This window comes from Somniosus microcephalus, chromosome 5 (assembly GCF_052327205.1).
Source record: "Somniosus microcephalus isolate GS21.2 chromosome 5, FLI_Smic_1.0, whole genome shotgun sequence".
NCBI classification, from domain to species: Eukaryota; Metazoa; Chordata; class Chondrichthyes; order Squaliformes; family Somniosidae; genus Somniosus; species Somniosus microcephalus.
The window spans coordinates 25,471,841-25,489,076 of record NC_140991.1 but is presented as its reverse complement, the minus strand read 5'-3'; the positions used below and the strand labels follow the sequence as shown (position 1 = coordinate 25,489,076).

Genomic DNA, 17,236 nt, shown 5'->3' with positions numbered 1-17,236 from the left:
CGATCCCTGTGGTACCCCACTGGCCACAGGTTTCCAGTCACAAAAACAACCTTCGACCATCACCCTCTGCCTTCTGCCACTAAGCCAGTTTTGTATCCAATGTGCCAAGGCACCCTGGATTCCATGGGCTCTTACCTTCTTGACCAGTCTCCTGTGCGGGACTTTATCGAAGGCCTTACTGAAATCCATGTATACCACATCCACTGCGTTACCCTCATCCACACACCTAGTCACCCCCTCAAAAAATTCAATCAAATTAGTCAGACATGATCTTCCCTTGACAAAGCCATGTTGACTATCCCTGATTAATCCTTGCCTCTCCAAGTGGAGACAAATTTTGTCCCTCAGGATTTTTTCCAGTAATTTTCCTACCACTGATGTTAGGCTCACTGGCCTGTAGTTCCCCGGTTTTTCCCTACTACCCTTCTTGAATAATGGTACTACATTAGCGGTTCTCCAGTCCTCTGGCACATCCCCTGTGGCCAGAGAGGTCCTGAATATATGTGTTAGAGCCCCCGCAATCTCCTCCTTTGCCTCACACAGCAGCCTGGGGTACATTTCATCCGGGCCTGGGGATTTATCCATTTTTAGGCCAGCTATAACCGCCAATACCTCCTCCCTCTCGATGTTAATATGTTCGAGCATATCACAGTCCCCCCGCCCTATTTCTATGTCTACATCGTCCTTCTCCATAGTGAAAACAGATGCAAAAAATTCATTTAGAACCCCTCCTACATCTTCCGGCTCCACACACAGATTGCCACTTTTGTCCCTAATGGGCCCTATTTTTTCCCTAGTTATCCTTTTACCCTTAATATACTTATAAAACATCTTCGGATTTTCCTTTATTTTGCTCGCCAGTGTTATTTCATGGCCCCTCCTTGATCTCCTAATTTCTTTTTTAAGTATCCCCCTGCACTTTTTGTACTCCTCTAGGGCTTCCTCCGTCTTTAGCCTTTTGTATCTACCAAAAGCCCTCCTTTTTTTCCTAATCCATTCCCGTATATCCCCTGACATCCACGGTTCCCTGTGGTTTTTGGAACCACTCTTGACATTTATGGGAACATGTTGCCCTTGTATGATCTCAATCTCCCTTCTGAAAGCCTCCCATTGCTCCGATGCGGATTTTCCTACAAGTAGCTGATCCCAGTCCATTTTGGCCAGATCCTGCCTTATCCTATTAAAATCGGCCTTCCCCCAATTTAGAACCTTTATTTCCGGCCCATCCCTGTCCTTTTCCATGACCACCTTAAATCTTACCATATTATGGTCACTATCACCAAAGTGCTCACCTACTAGCACTTTTTCCACTTGGCCGGCCACATTCCCTAGAATTAGGTCCAGTATCGCCCCCTCTCTTGTAGGACTTTCTACATGCTGGCTCAAAAAGCTCTCCTGGATGCACTTTAAGAATTCTACACCCTCTGAGCCTTTCACACTTTGACTATCCCAGTTAATATTGGGGAAGTTGAAATCCCCCATTATTATTACCCTATTATTTGCACATTTCTCTGAGATTTGCCTACATATCTGTTCCTCTATTTCCCCCTGACTGTTTGGAGGCCTATAGTACACTCCCAGCAAAGTGCTTGCCCCCTTTTTGTTTTTAAGCTCCACCCATATGGCCTCATTAGAGGACCCTGCTAATATATCATCCCTCCTTACTGCAGTAATTGACTCCTTAATTAATATTGCGACACCCCCTCCTCTTATACCTCCCCCTCTGTCTCGCCTGAAGATTCTGTACCCCGGAATATTGAGCTGCCAGTCTTGCCCCTCCCTCAACCATGTCTCCGTGATAGCAACAATATCATACTCCCATGTGTTTATCAACACCTTCAGTTCATCCACCTTATTTGCAAGACTCCTTGCATTAAAATAGATGCCATCCAGCCTTGCCCTTATATATTTGCCCTGTCTACCAAGCTGACTTGTTTTTTCCTCCATAATTGGCAGCACATCCCCCCCTATTTCAGCTTCCCTCTGTATCCCATCCCCCTGCCAAGTTAGTTTAAACCCCCCCCGACAGTGCTAGCAAACCTCCCCGCAAGGATATTTGTCCCGCTCTGGTTCAGGTGCAACCCGTCCGACTTGTACAAGTCCCACCTTTCCCAGAAGCAGGCCCAGTGATCCAGGAAAGTAAAACCCTCCCCCCTACACCAACTCTTTAGCCACGCATTCTGTTCTGTTTTAGTAATAGTCCACTTGCGACACTCAATTCTGACCTTATGTGAAAGTATTTTGGACAGGAACCTTTTGGCCAATCATGATGAATGTTTTCTATTACTGTTTGTAACACTGTATCTTTTACTGTTTCTTCTGCTATTTGCTTTGATTTTGTGTCTGACACGGGCAGCGCAGCGGTGACCATACTCACATGAACATCCACGTCTTCTTCAGTAGAGCTCACATGACTCATTGTGGGTGCTCGGGATAGTGCATCTGCTAACACTATGTATTTGCCTGGTGTGTAGATCAGTTCAAAGTCATATCTTTGCAGCTTCATCATGAGTCGTTGAATCCTTGGAGACATCTCATTCAGGTTCTTTTTTATGATGGCAACCAGTGGGCTGTGGTCTGTCTCAACTGTGAAGGTGGGAAGTCCATATATGTAGCCATGAAACTTTTCTAGTCCAACTACCAAGCCTAGACATTCCTTTTCAATCTGGGCGTATCGACACTCAGAATCAGTCATAGACCTGGAGGCATAGGCAACAGGCTTCCAATCTTCACCCTCTACTTGTAGCAAGACCGCGCCTAGGCCATCCTTTGATGCATCCGTTGACACTTTGATTCTCTTTGTTGGGTCAAAGAAAGTGAGTACAGGTGTGGTTGTCAGCACTGTTTTGAGGTTCATCCACTCTTGTTCATGTCTTTCTGTCCATGCGAACTCATTTGTTTTATGTAGCAGGTCTCGCAGACAGGTTGTCTTGGCTGACAAGTTAGGAATGAACTTTCCAATGAAGTTTATCATCCCCATGATGGGTAGCACTCCTTTTTTTGTCAGTGGGTCGGGGCATTTTGAGTATGGTGTTTACTTTTTCCATATCTGGCTCTATTCCTTTACCAGATAGATTATCTCCTAGGAAAGTGACTTCCTGGATGCCATACTGACACTTGGCTTTGTTGAGCTTCAGTCCATTCCGGCGTATGCTCTGTAGCACTTTAGTCAGTCTCTCATTGTGTTCTTTCAATGTGGAACCCCAGATGATGATGTCATCAACATAGACCCGAACTCCTTCCAGACCTTCAATTATGTGTTCCATCGCTCTATGAAAGATTTCAGATGCAGATATTATCCCGAAAGGCATTCTGAGGAAACAATACCTGCCAAATGGTGTGTTGAAGGTACAGTATTTGGTGCTCTCTTCATCCAGTTTTAGTTGCCAAAATCCTTGTGAGGCATCGAGTTTTGTAAAGTATCTGGCACCTGACATTTCACTGGTGATTTCTTCTCGCTTGGGAATCTGGTAGTGTTCACATTTTATGTTTGCATTTAAGTCCTTTGGATCCATGCATATTCTTAGATCATTGTTCTTTTTCTTCACACATACCATAGAGTTAACCCAGTCTGTTGGCTCTTCGACTTTCCTGATGACTCCTAGTGTGGTCATTCTGTCCAGTTCTTTCTTGAGCCGGTCACGCAGGGGTGCTGGAACTCTTTGTGGAGCATGTACCACTGGCTGAGCATCCTCCTTTAGCTGGATCTTGTAAGTGAATGGTAGAACTCCAAATCCTTTGAACACATCCTGGAAATTACTCACTACAGAATCCACTGAGTCATCTGGTCTGCTTATGGCACAGTTTATACGGTATACTCTCTTGACCAGTTCTAAGTCCTCAAGCTTTGTCACCCAGTAGTGAATCAAGTCCTTCAGCCACAACAGAAAACATGAGATGATGCACTTTGTCTTTGACTGTCACTTTAAGTCTGCATACACCTAAGCTATCTATTTTCTGTCCATTATAGCTCTTCAGTAATAGTGACTTTTTCTGTATTTTGGGCTTTTCTTTCATGTTTTTAATGTCACTCATACTGATTAAGTTTGCTTTTGCCCCAGTGTCTAGTTTCAATGTAACTAATGCTCCATTTACCTGCAGTGGGATCATCCATTTGTCCTCTTTTACTGCATTAACTTTATGTTCAGCATTGTTTATTCCTGAGGGCTGCACATTTTCTGTATCCTTTTCTATATTGTCACATGACACCATTCCTACAAAAAATGTCTCACTTGTGTCCTCAATCACATTAACTCGTTGCCCTTTCTTTGTTTTTACTTTTGAAAAGCATTGTTTGGCAAAGTGATTCTTTCCATGACATTTTGTGCACATTTTTCCAAATGCTGGGCATTGTTTTAACTGGTGTTTGTAACCACAGCGTTTACAATTAAAAATGTCATCCTCCGATTGCTTTTCATTTCTGTTCTGCCCACATTTCTTCCCCTTGTAGGACACAGCACCGACAGCAGCATTACTACAATCATATCATTATTGATTTCACTGAACGTCTTCGCATGCTTTTGAGCTAGCTCACTGGCTTGGCATATTTTCACAGCATTTTCCAATGTTAGTTCGGTTTCTCTCAACAGACATTCCCTGACCTTTTTATCATGAATACCAAACACAATTTGGTCACGAATCATGGATGCTTTCAGCTCAAAGAAATTACATGTCTGTGCTTTCAGTTTCAGATCGGTCACAAAGCTATCAAAAGTCTCATTTTGCTGTTGTGTCCTTGAACGGAACATGTACCTCTCATAGGTTTCGTTCTTTTTGGGAGAACAATGTGTATCAAATTTCTTTAGCACATCGTCTAATTTTTCTCTGTTCTCCTCTGGAGTAAATACAAACGTATTAAATACCTCTATCGCCTGTGGGCCTGCAACCGTAAGCAGCAACGCTATCTTCCTTGCGTCTGGCTTCGTACCGTACCCAATGGCAGCAATGTAGAGTTCGAATTGTTGTTTGAAAGCCCGCCAATTGTAGTCGACATTTCCCGTGAGGTTCAAACCCTTCGGTGGTTTCAAAGTCTCCATGTCGCGTTTCACAATGTTTAGCAGATTTTCACAACTCCTGGTACCATGTTATGTTCATTAATAACTAGACATTCTTATTATGAACAGCTAGCTTCTAGCTAGTCATTTATTCAGTACACGTTCTCTAGGTACAGCATCTGTAGAGATCCAGCATGTGTACCTCTGTGTGCAGGCAGCCATCTTGACTACTGCCTTGTGGGTAGCCTAGTGCATCGTGGGTAGTGTAGTCTTAAACACATACAACTAAATATACAGCTCTACGGCTCCATCTAGTGTACCACTCTAGAATGACATGTTATTGATCATTACAATTGAACCTTCTGCTAAGGGAAATAGGTCCTTCCTATCCATTCTATCTAGGCCCCTCATAATTTTATGCATCTCAATTAGGTCTCCCCTCAGCCTCCTCTGTTCCAAAGAAAACAACCCCAGCCTATCCAATTTTTCCTCATAGCTAAAATTCCCCAGCCCAGGCAACATCCTCGTAATGTGCATGCCCCTTGGCAAACTCCCTTCTGCAAGTATAGTTATACAGTATATTGGACCATTTAAGCCTCACCTGGATCAATCCTCCGCTACCAATAAAAAAAAATACGTGATTTATACGACAACTAAAAGACCGTAACCATCAAAGCTTATTTCTCCCTTATAGACACACACAAACCAAAAAAAGTTTGAGAATTGGGACTTGTTACACGTTCAGTTACACGTTCAGCTAACTCAGTATGGTCTGAGCTTTGAAACCTGGACCACCAACTGCGGAAAATGCTTAATGTTGAAAGTTTAATGTAGCAGATTTTACAACAACAGTGCTTTCTGTGTTGGACTGATGCAGAGTCTAACTTACATTTTAAACTTTTAAACGTGCCCAGATGGTTTGTTGGACCAGCGAGTTGTTGCGATGTGGAACGCGCTGCCGGAAAGGATGGCGGAAACAGATTCAATAGTAACTTTCAAAAGGGAATTGGATAAATACTTGAATGGGAAAAACCTGCAGGGCTATGGGGAAAGAGCAGGAGAGTCTGACTAATTGAATAGCTCTTTCAAAGAGCCGGCACAGACAACGATGGGCTGAATGGCCTCCTTCTGTGCTGTATGATTCTATGAGCTTTAAGCTTGTAATGTTAGATCTGTCAACTTTTTGGTTGCCTCGTTCTTTAAATTATTTTCCATCTGCCGATTTTTCTCTTCTCCCCTCCTTTCCTTGCAGGGGTGCGCATGGGTTAAGTGGCCCGTTAGTCATGTGAAAGCCCTCAACAGGCTAATTGCTTGCAGGAGGTATTAAGGTTGAGCTGAATCCCGCCCTTACCCAAGATCAATGCATGCATTTCCAGCAAGGATACCGAAAAGCAATGGCAACCCTTTCTAATTGCTGCCCCCCACCAACCCAAGGATGCTGAGGGCAAAAGTAGCACCATTTTGATTGAGGTTGGCTAGCTCAGCATTGACCAAGGATCGGTCCTGGTCCTGGACCTGGTCCTTCATTTACATAGCACCTTTCACGACCTCGGGACGTCCCAAAGCGCTTTACAGCCAATGAAATATAGAAACATAGAAGATAGGAGCAGGAGTAGGCCATTCAGCCCCTCGAGCCTGCTCTGCCATTCAATGCGATCATGGCTGATCATCCAAATTCAGTACCCAGTCCCTGCTTTCTCCCCATACCCCTTGATCCCTTTAGCCTTAAGAAATATATCCAAATCCTTCTTGAACATATTTAATGAACTGGCCTCCACCACCTTCTGTGGTAGAGAGTTCCACAGGTTCACCACTCTCTGGGTGAAGAAATTCCTCCTCATTTCTGTCCTAAATGGCCTACCCTTTATCCTTAGACTGTGTCCCCTGGTTCTGGACTCCCCGACCATCGGGAACATCCTTCCTGCATCTAGTCTGTCCATTCCTGTCAGAATTTTATAAGTTTCAATGAGATCACCTCTCATTCTTCTAAACTCCAGCGAGTACAAGTCCAATTGACCCAATCTCTCCTCATACGTCATTCCTGCCATCCCAGGTATCAGCCTGGTGAATCTTCGCTGAACTCCTTCCATGGCAAGAACATCCTTCCTCAGATAAGGCGACCAAAACTACACACAATACTCAAGATGTGGTCTCACCAAGGCCCTGTACAACTGCAGCAAGACATCCTTGTTCCTGTACTCAAACCCTCTCGCAACGAAGGCCAACATACCATTTGCCTTCTGAACCGCCTGCTGCACCTGCATGCTTACCTTCAGCGACTGGTGCACAAGGACGCCCAGGTCTTGTTGCACTTCCCCTTCTCCCAATCTATTGCCATTTAGATAATAATCTGCCTTCCTGTTTTTGCCACCAAAGTGGATAACCTCACATTTATCCACGTTATATTGCATCTGCCATGTTTTTGCCCAATCACCCAACATGTCCAAATCATCCTGGAGTTTCTCGACATCCTTCTCACAGCACACACGCCCACCCAGCTTTGTGTCGTCTGCAAATTTGGAGATATTACATCTAGTTCCCTTGTCCAGATCATTTATATATATTGTGAATAGCTGGGGTCCAAGGACCGATCCCTGTGGTACCCCACTAGTCACTGCCTGCCATTCGGAAAAAGACCCGTTTATTCCAACTCTTTGCTTTCTGTCTGCCAACCAGTTCTCTATCCAAGTCAATACCTTGCCCCCAATCCCATGTGCCTTAACTTTACATGCTAATCTCTTATGCGGGACCTTATCGAAGGCCTTCTGAAAGTCCAGATACACCACATCCACTGGTTCTCCCTTATCTATTTTACCAGTTACATCCCCCAAAAATTCCAGTAGATTAGTCAAGCACGATTTACCTTTTGTGAATCCATGTTGACTTTGTCCGATCCTGTCACTGTTTTCCAAGTGCTCTGCTATTACATCTTTTATGATGGACTCTAGCATTTTCCCCACTACCGATGTCAGGCTTACCGGTCTGTAATTCCCCGTTTTCTCTCTACTGTACCATCTTTTTTGAATAGTGGGGTAACATTAGCTACCCTCCAATCCATCTGGAACCTTTTTTTGAAGTGTAGTCGCTGTTGTAACATGGGAAACGCAGCAGCCAATTTACACACAGCAAGATCCCACAAAAAGCAATATGATAATGACCAGATAATCTGTTTTTTTTTTAGTAATGTTGGTTGAGGGAGTGACACCAGGGGGAGAACTCCCTTGCTGTTCTTCGGAATAGTGGCCGTGGGATCTTTTGCGTCCACCTGAGAGAGCAGACGGGGCCTCGGTTTAACGTTTCATCCGACAGACGGCACCTCCGACAGTGCAGCACTCCCTCACGCATTAGGAGCTAATGGTACAGGCATGGCACTAAAGCAGTTTTAAGGGCAGTTTTAAGTGCGTATGCGCACCTGCCTAGAATCGAGCTGAGCTAGGGAGGAAACGTGACAGCGGTCCCATCAATAGAACTAATCCGAATCCATATTGTTTATACTGCCAGACATTAATACTTAAAGGATGGATTGTGTTGTATCCGTGTGTTAATGGAGACACGGAATGCAGGAGTTGGTTTAACAGGTGTTTACTGGACAAAGTCTGGAGGTGAACTAACAGATACAAGACACTATACAGGCTTATATAGCCCGAGTGGCCACTACCGGCATTACAGTACACAGGGGCTCTTAAAGGCACATACACCACAATTCCTCCCCTTTTAGACAACCAGTACATAACATTTTAAGTAATTGTTATTAACATGTGTACAAGAACAATAATCTACACATTTGCTGCAGTTAATCAATTATAAGTCAGTCTCTCTGGAGGCTTCCTGACTCGGTCCGGATAACGCCTCGGTGGTGTAGTAGTTTTCGGTGGTGTAGTAAGTTTTTTTGGCAAGGTCGATTCGGCTTGAATGCCAGTGTCGGGTTCATCTGGTTCCAGTATCACCGGATCGGAGGTAGATACTATGGGTATCTCTGCTTCATCATTAGGCGTATAGAGTGGTGGTGTAGGTTGTCCCTTTTCGGATGACTCTATGATCTGGTCAGCATGGCGCCTTATTATGCTTTCTCCAATGTCCACGGTATACATCAGCGGTCCTAGTCGTGTGCAAATAGTTCCAGGCTGCCATTTCTCGGTACGGTAGTCCCGGGCCAAAACTTATTCATCTATCTGGAAGGTTCTAGTTGGCCTTTCATTCATGCCTTGAAATTGCCGGTTCTCTACGTCCCTTCTGATGTTTGGCTTGATCAAATCCAGCCGGCATCTTAGTCTTCTATTGAAAAACATCATGGCGGGAGTTTGGTTTGTAACCACATGTGTTGCATTCCTGTAGGCAAACAAGAAGTTATCTACCTTATGCTGTAGATTAATGTCTTCATTACCCATAACCTTTATGGCCTTCTTGAAGGTCTGGACAAACCTTTCAGCCAATCCATTGGTGGCGGGATGGTATGGGGCGGACGTGTAGTGCTTAACCCCATTGTTTTTTAAGAACTTCCTGAATTCTTCGGACACAAATTGCGGTCCATTATCAGAACAGATCTGTTCAGGCAGCCCATTCCTGGCAAATATGGTCCTTAATACTGTGATGGTTTTTTCCGTGGTGGTGGAGGACATCTTTATTACCTCCGGCCACTTGGAGTGTGCATCAACCGCGATTAAGAATATTGAGTCCATAAATGGACCAGCAAAGTCGATGTGCACCCTTTGCCATGGAGATGAGGGCCACTCCCATGGATGTAGAGGGGCTTGTGGTGGGGCGTTTTGGACCTTCTGGCATCCTAGACAGCCCTTGGTCATTTCTTCGATGTCTCCATCGATACCTGGCCACCACACAAACGCTCTGGCTAGGTTCTTCATTTTCACTCCACCCAGATGCCCCTCGTGAAGCTCCTTTAGCACTTTATCCTGGAGTTTGGGTGGAATCACCACTCTGGATCCACACATCAAGGTTCCTTGGCACACTGACAGCTGTTCTTTTCTTTGCGAGAATGCTGGCAACAGTGGTTTGCCATGTGCTGGCCATCCCTTCACCGTTAAATCGTAGACTCGTGAGAGAGTCGGGTCATTTCTCGTTTCCTTTTCAATGGTAGAATTTGTTACTGGTAGACATTCCACTATGGTTGAGTGGAACATTTCCACTGGGTCCACTGTAGGTGCCTCTTCTACCGTTGGCAACGGTAGACGCGATAAACCATCAGCATTTCCATGCTGTTTTGATCCTTTGTATTCTGTGTCATATTGGTGTGCCCCTAGGAAAAGGGACCACCTCTGTAGCCTTTGCGCTGTGTCATAATGGGAACGCCCTTTTTAGGGTTGAATATGGAGACGAGGGGTTGCTGGTCAGTCAACAAGGTAAATTTTTGTCCGTGTAGGTAATGGTTGAATTTCTTCACTCCCCATACCAGGCTGAGTGCTTCCCTGTCGATCTGGGCATAGTTACGCTCAGCTGAGTTCAATGAGCGTGACGCAAAAGCTATTGGCCACTCCGAGCCATCAGGGAATCTATGTGATAATAACGCTCCTACGCCGTAAGGGGATGCATCGCACGCCAGTCTGATTGGCAGTGATGGGTTGTAATGAGCCAAAACTTCCTTGGACGTGATCAAGCCTTTACATTTATGGAGGGCACGTTTACAGTCTTCGCTCCATTTCCAAATTACTCCCGTTTGTAGCAGTTCGTTAAGAGGGTGCAGAACAGTTGACAAGTTCGGTAAAAATTTATGATAGTAATTTATCAATCCCAGGAATGACCTTAATTTTGAGACATTTTCAGGTGCTGGGGCTTTTATGACCGCTTCAATTTTTTCAGGTGACTTATGCAACCCTTCTTCGTTAATTATGTGGCCACAATATGATATTTGTTTCTTGAAAAATTTGCACTTGGGGCGATTTGCTTGTAGGCCCCGTTCTCTCAGCCTAGTGAGCACGTGCTCCAAATTGGCAAGGTGCTCGTTGTCGTTTTCTCCTGTTACAAGGATGTCGTCTAGGTAGCATTGAGTCCCCGGAATCCCTTGGAGGACTAGCTCCATAGCTCTTTGCCAGATAGCTGGAGCTGATGCTACTCCGAAAACCAGTCGATTATACTGGTACAGGCCTTTGTGTGTGTTTATCGTGAGATACTTTTTAGAGGCCTCCTCAACCTCCATCTGTAGATATGCCTGTGCCAAGTCAATTTTGGTGAAACGTTTCCCTCCGGATAGTGAGGCGAAAATATCTTCTATCCTCGGAAGAGGATACTGTACCGTGTGAAGGACCGGGTTTACAGTCACCTTGAAGTCCCCACAGATGCGAATTTTTCTTTGTTCTTCAGATTTATCATTATTCAACGTTTTCTTCATGACCGGGACGATGGGTGTTGCCCACTCGCTCCAATCTATCTTGGATAACACGCCTGTCTTTTCCAAATTCTCCAGCTCTGCCTCGACTGCTGGACGAATTGCGTATGGCACCGGCCTTGCCTTAAACTTGGGAATTGCCGCATCTTCCACTTTTATTGAGGCGGTGACGCCTTTCAAGGTTCCTAGTTCCTGTTGGAACACTTCTTTGGCGTTGGCCAAGATGTCTTTTAATCGTTCAGGTATGACGTCATCATCATTTTTTTTCTTACTGGTCACCGTCAGTGCCTGAATGGAGTGCCAGTCTAAACGTATCTTCCTGATCCATTCACGTCCCAACAGCGGTGGACCACCATCTTGCAGAACGTATAAATACAACTTCTGTATTTCCTTGCCGTTGTATACAACAGGCACCCTTATTTTCCCTCTGGGGTATACTTTCTGCCCCGTATATGTTTTCAAGATAATGGATGTGTCTTTCAAAGGTATATGCGGAAATAGCCGCTCGTAATCCCGTCGACTTATGACGGTCAGAGCTGATCCTGTATCTAGCTCCATTTTAACTGGGGACCCCGCTATCGTGAGGGTAACCCAAATGGTCTGGTAATCTTCTTTGGCAATTACATTATGTAATTTGAGACAGCTTAGTCTCTTGTTTCTGGAGTCGCTATCGCTCTTCTGGTCTTCGGAGCTACTGTCTGTCATCATTTGTACCTTTCTGTACTTTTCCTTATTGATTTTTTTTCTGTCAGTGGATTTTTTGTTTCCAGATCGGCATACACATGCAATGTGTCCCATCTTTCCGCATTGCATGCATGCTTTGTCCTTGAACCAGCAGTCCCTCTGGTCATGGGTGGATCTGCCGCAGCGATAACATCTCTCTCAACCCTGTGTCATTTCATGGGTGCCGAAGTCCTGTGGCTTTTGCTGTATCTCTGCAGCTCCTCTTGCTGCTGCTTCGTATGATACAGCCACACTGAAAGCCTTGTCCAGTGTTAAATCTTTCTCAGAAAGTAGTCTTTTCTGTGTTCCATCACTTAGGAGACCGCAGACGAATTTGTCTCGAAGAGAATCTGCCAGTCCTGCTCTGAATTGGCAGTGCTTTGACAGCTTCCTTAATTCGGTGAGGTAATCAGCGTTACTTTCATTCTTGTGCTGATTCCTCCTGAAGAATCTGAATCGTTCCGCTATCAGCAGCGGTGTTGGGTTTAAGTGCTCCTGTAGGGTATCAACAATCTCCTTAAAATTCTTGTCCATCGGTTTGGCTGGAGTGATTAAGTTTCGCAACAGCCCGTATGTCTTTGCGCCCATTAGATTTAGAAGTATCGATGCCTTTTTATCATCCTCTATTTCATTCGCTGTGCAATATACCTCCACTCTTTCCACATATGTGGTCCAATCCTCCACATCACTATCGAAAGCAGTAATATTGCCAGTCTTAGGCATCCTGAAAAAAAAATGGCGCCTCCCGCGCTTTCCTTTCTTTCCTGCCGAGGAAAAAAATGGCGCCTCCCGCGCTTTCCCGCCGCTGTCGTTGCTGACAACGCTGTTCTCCGCGGTTTTTATTTATACAGATATTTTTAATAGTCGGAGACTCGTTCCCGCCAGACTCTCTGGGACTTTCCCCTCCCTCTGCTTGGTCCGAACGCTGACCTGCTTTGCAGAGCTGGCCGTCTCCCGAGTGCTCCACCCTTCGTCTCTGTTTGCCTCCGCCTTCGCTGCTCGGCCCCGCTGCAGAGCCAGCCGATCGAGCCCCAGCCCGCCGCCCAGGAAGGATTATTGCAGTACCTGCCACCAGCCCGGCTAGCTGGTGAAACCACAGTTTTTTCTTTTTTTTTTCTTCGACTTTCGTCTGAGGAATCGATCTCCTTGAGGTGCTGCCGAATTGCAGGTAAGTCCGTTTCCAATTCGTCGCCACTGTTGTATCCGTGTGTTAATGGAGACACGGAATGCAGGAGTTGGTTTAACTGGTGTTTACTGGACAAAGTCTGGAGGTGAACTAACAGATACAAGACACTATACAGGCTTATATAGCCCAAGTGGCCACTACCGGCATTACAGTACACAGGGGCTCTTAAAGGCACATACACCACAGATTGAACTAACGGGTAACAAGAATGGTAATTTAAAGAAGGCCATCAGTTATCTGGAAGAAAGGCTGCAGGATTCGAAAGATGCGTTTGGTCTGATGGGAAAGGTGAGCTGTTACCTGCTGATTTTGTGACTTACAATTTGGTAAACATCTCCCATGACAAGAGTTGGGGGAAAAAAAAGGTTGCATTAGGCGTGCACATTAGCAAAGAATTTCTGTTTCTATAGCATCTTATCCGTTCGCTCAGGACATCCCAAAGGTGTAGTCGCTGTAGTTAGGTGAGCAAACACAGGATCCAATTTGCAGACAGCAAGGCTCCACAAACAGTGAGTTCCTTCTTCTTCTTAGGCAGTCCCTCGGAACTGAGGATGACTTGCTTCCACACTAAAAATCAGTTCTCGGGTGACTGATGAGCCCAATGCGGGACTTACAGTCTCTGTCACAGGTGGGGCAGACGGTGGTTGAAGGGGCGGGTGGGTGGGATGCTTGGGTTGACGTGCGCGCCTTCCGCTGTTTGCGCTTGGCTTCCGCTTGCTCCCGGCGAAGAGACTCGAGGTGTTCGGCGCCTTCCCGGAAGCTTCTCCTCCACTTTGTGCGGTCTTGGGCCAGGGATTCCCAGGTGTCAGTGGGGATGTTGCACTTTTTCAAGGAGGCTTTGAGGGTGTCCTTGAAGCGTTTCCTCCGCCCACCTGGGGCTCTCTTGCCGTGCCGGAGCTCCGAGTAGAGCACTTCTTTTGGGAGTCTCATATCGGGCATGCGGACAATGTGACCCGTCCATCGGAGCTGATCGAGCGTGGTCAAAGCTTCAATGCTGGGGATGTTGGCCTGAGCGAGAACACTGACGTTGGTGCGCCTATCCTGCCAATGGATTTGCAGGATCTTGTGGAGGCAGCGTTGGTGGTGCCTCTCCAGTGCTTTTGAGGTGCCTGCTGTACATGGTCCATGTCTGTGAGGCATACAGGAGGGCGGGTATCACTGCTGCCCTGTAGACCATGAGCTTGGTACCGGGTTTGAGGTCCTTGTCTTCACACACTCTCTTCCTCAGACGGCCAAAGGATGCACTGGCACACTGAAGGCGGTGTTAGAGGAATGGTCAGTTGACACTTTTGGGTTAAGGGAAGGATGTTAGCCAGGAGACCAGGAAAATTCCCCACTCTTCAGATACTTGTCCTGGAATATTTCACACCCACCTGAAATGCTGTCACAGGCCTGACAGAGCCTCGGTTTGATGTCTAATTTGGCGGGCAGCACCTCCCAAAAACGCAGCACACACTCCTTCAGTGCCGCACTGAAGCACCAGCTTAGATTTTAGGCTGGAGTTTCCACCTGGCCCCTGCTGATTTTTTTTTGATAGATCTGAGCGTGGGCATACACAATGAATGGTAAGACCGTAGGCAAGACGGAGGGTCAGAGGGATCTGGGTGTGCAAGTACACAGATCCCTGAAGGCGGCGGAACAGGTGGATAAGGTGGTAAAAAAGGCATATGGGATACTTGCCTTCATTAGCTGAGGCATAGAATATAAGAGCAAGGAGGTTATGATGGAGCTGTATAAAACACTGGTTAGGCCACAGCTGGAATACTGTGTGCAGTTCTGGTCGCCACACTACAGGAAGGATGTGATAGCTTTGGAGAGGGTGCAGAGGAGATTCACCAGGATGTTACCAGGGCTGGAGCACTTCAGCTATGAAGAGAGACTGGGCAGATGGGGTTTGTTTTCCTTGGAGCAGAGAAGGCTGAGGGGGGACATGATTGAGGTGTACAAAATTATGAGGGGCATAGATAGGATGGATACTAAGGAGCTTTTTCCCTTAGTAGAAGGGTCAATAACTAGGGGGCATAGATTCAAGGTAAAGGGCGGGAGGTTTAGAGGGGATTTGAGAAAGAACTTTTTCACCCAGAGGGTGGTTGGAGTCTGGAACTCACTGCCTGAAAGGGTTGTGGAGGCTGGAACCCTCACAACATTCAAGAAGCATTTGGATGAGCACTTGAAATGCCATTGCATACAAGGCTACGGACCAAATGCTGGAATATGGGATTAGATTAGACAGGGCTTGATGGCCGGCGCGGACACGATGGGCCGAAGGGCCTCTATCCGTGCTGTATAACTCTATGATGACTTACACTCAGAGTAGGACCATGCACAGGCCCAATCAGAATCGTAAAAAAACTTTTTTTTACCAAAATGTTTTTATTTGCAGGCAGCTTCCTCTTTCTGTGCTGTGGCAAGACTTTAAGCTGCAAGTTACTGCCCCCCCCTCCCCCACCACCACCACCCTCATCTAATTGAGGCATTTAAGATGATTTGAATGGGGTAGATAGATGGAAACTGCTTCCTCTGGTGGGAGAGTCCAGAACAAAGGGGCACGACCTTAAAATTAGAGGTAGGCCGTCCAGAGGGTGATGTCAGGAAGTACAGCTTCACGCAAAGGGTAGTGGAAATCTGGAACTCTCTCCCCGTAAATGCTGTTGAGGTTAGGGGGGGGTCAATCGAAAATTTCAAAACCGAGATTGATAGATCTTTGTTGGGAAAGGTTATCGAATGATATGGAACCAAGGTGGATAAATGCAATTACGATACAGATCGGTCCACGATCTGACTGAATGGCGGAGTGGGCGCGGGGGGAGGGGGGATGAATGGCCTACTCCTGTTCCAATGAGGAGGTCACTGCATCACTCGCACTTCAAGTTTCACGCATCCCTCCCTAACGGGAGCACCACCAGCCTCTGCTTAGAATCACCGAATCATAGAATGGTTACAGCTCAGAAGGAGGCCATTCGGCCCGTCGAGCCCGTGCTGGCTCGCTGTAAGAGCACTTCAGCTAGTCCTGCTCCCACCCGCCCCCCACCGCCCTTTCCCCGTAGCGCATCTCTTGATGGGCAGGCTGAGATTGAGAACTGACCAATTTCAGGATGTCAACTTCAGGATGTCAACCAATGTGCTCTGCACTGATCATATGGAAAAATTACTGCCCTTAAAAATAATGAAAGTTAATTTTACATGGTCCTGCACGACGGATGCTTACAGTGTTTTGTTGCAATAAACTTTGGCTTCCTCCCACCCCCCCCCCCCATTCTGATTTCTGAACTACAGGTCCGCTGCCTTCAGAAGGAACAGAATTTCCAGGCCGGCCTGGAAACAGTCGACCAGATTATTGCCGCCACCCCCACGTTCCTGCCAGCGCTCATTCTGAAGATGAAGCTGTTTTTAGCCCAAAGCAACTGGGATCAAACTTTAGAAACTGCACAAAGGTAAATGTCAAGGAGGACGCAATAGGGCTAATTCGATTATCGTTGTGTACCAGCACACGGGTAGTGCATGGCACAGATTACTGCACGACTTAAATCGGGCTTCGACAATGCTCGATTGGTTGTGCACTGATTTTTATTCTCTATGTCCCTGTTTGGAGGTTTCCCGGTGGCTCATTTGGTAAACTAGTTGCCCGAAACTCCCAACACTTGAGCTTCCTCTAGGAACCACCCGACCCCAGAATACTTCCTCACTTCTCCACAGCTCCCCCACCCCTGCGGGATCTACCACTTGTTCCCCCTGAACCTCTTCCAACCAGCTCCTCACCACTCAGTTATCTTTCCTCGGCCCAGTGCACCAGGCAATGTCAACCACTCCCTCCTCTGGCTTCTTCCCCCCTTTCTTACTCCCCACCCCAACCACCCCCTCACTTTCAAACCAGTCGTCATCGTCCCACACACCAAAAAGCCCACGATTGGCACCTCAGTCCGCTCCGATGACCACCATTTTCACCCACCCCCTTCATCGCTAAGGTTCTCGAATTCATTATCAACCCCCCGC

General features: G+C 46.4%; 1 long non-coding RNA gene across 2 annotated transcripts in view; it reads left to right on the top strand.

Annotated features, from left to right (window-relative positions):
* LOC147116961 (uncharacterized) overlaps window positions 1–17,236 on the top strand; it is a 51,631-nt gene that overhangs the window by 27,145 nt on the left and 7,250 nt on the right. Inside the window, exon 4 of one of the 2 annotated variants that reach the window (XR_015078336.1) lies at window positions 16,520–16,677. This is a non-coding gene — a long non-coding RNA (uncharacterized LOC147116961). Of the gene's footprint in view, window positions 1–8,495; window positions 8,521–16,519; window positions 16,678–17,236 lie in introns of those variants that run through there. The other variant, XR_015078337.1, reaches the window with a different exon arrangement.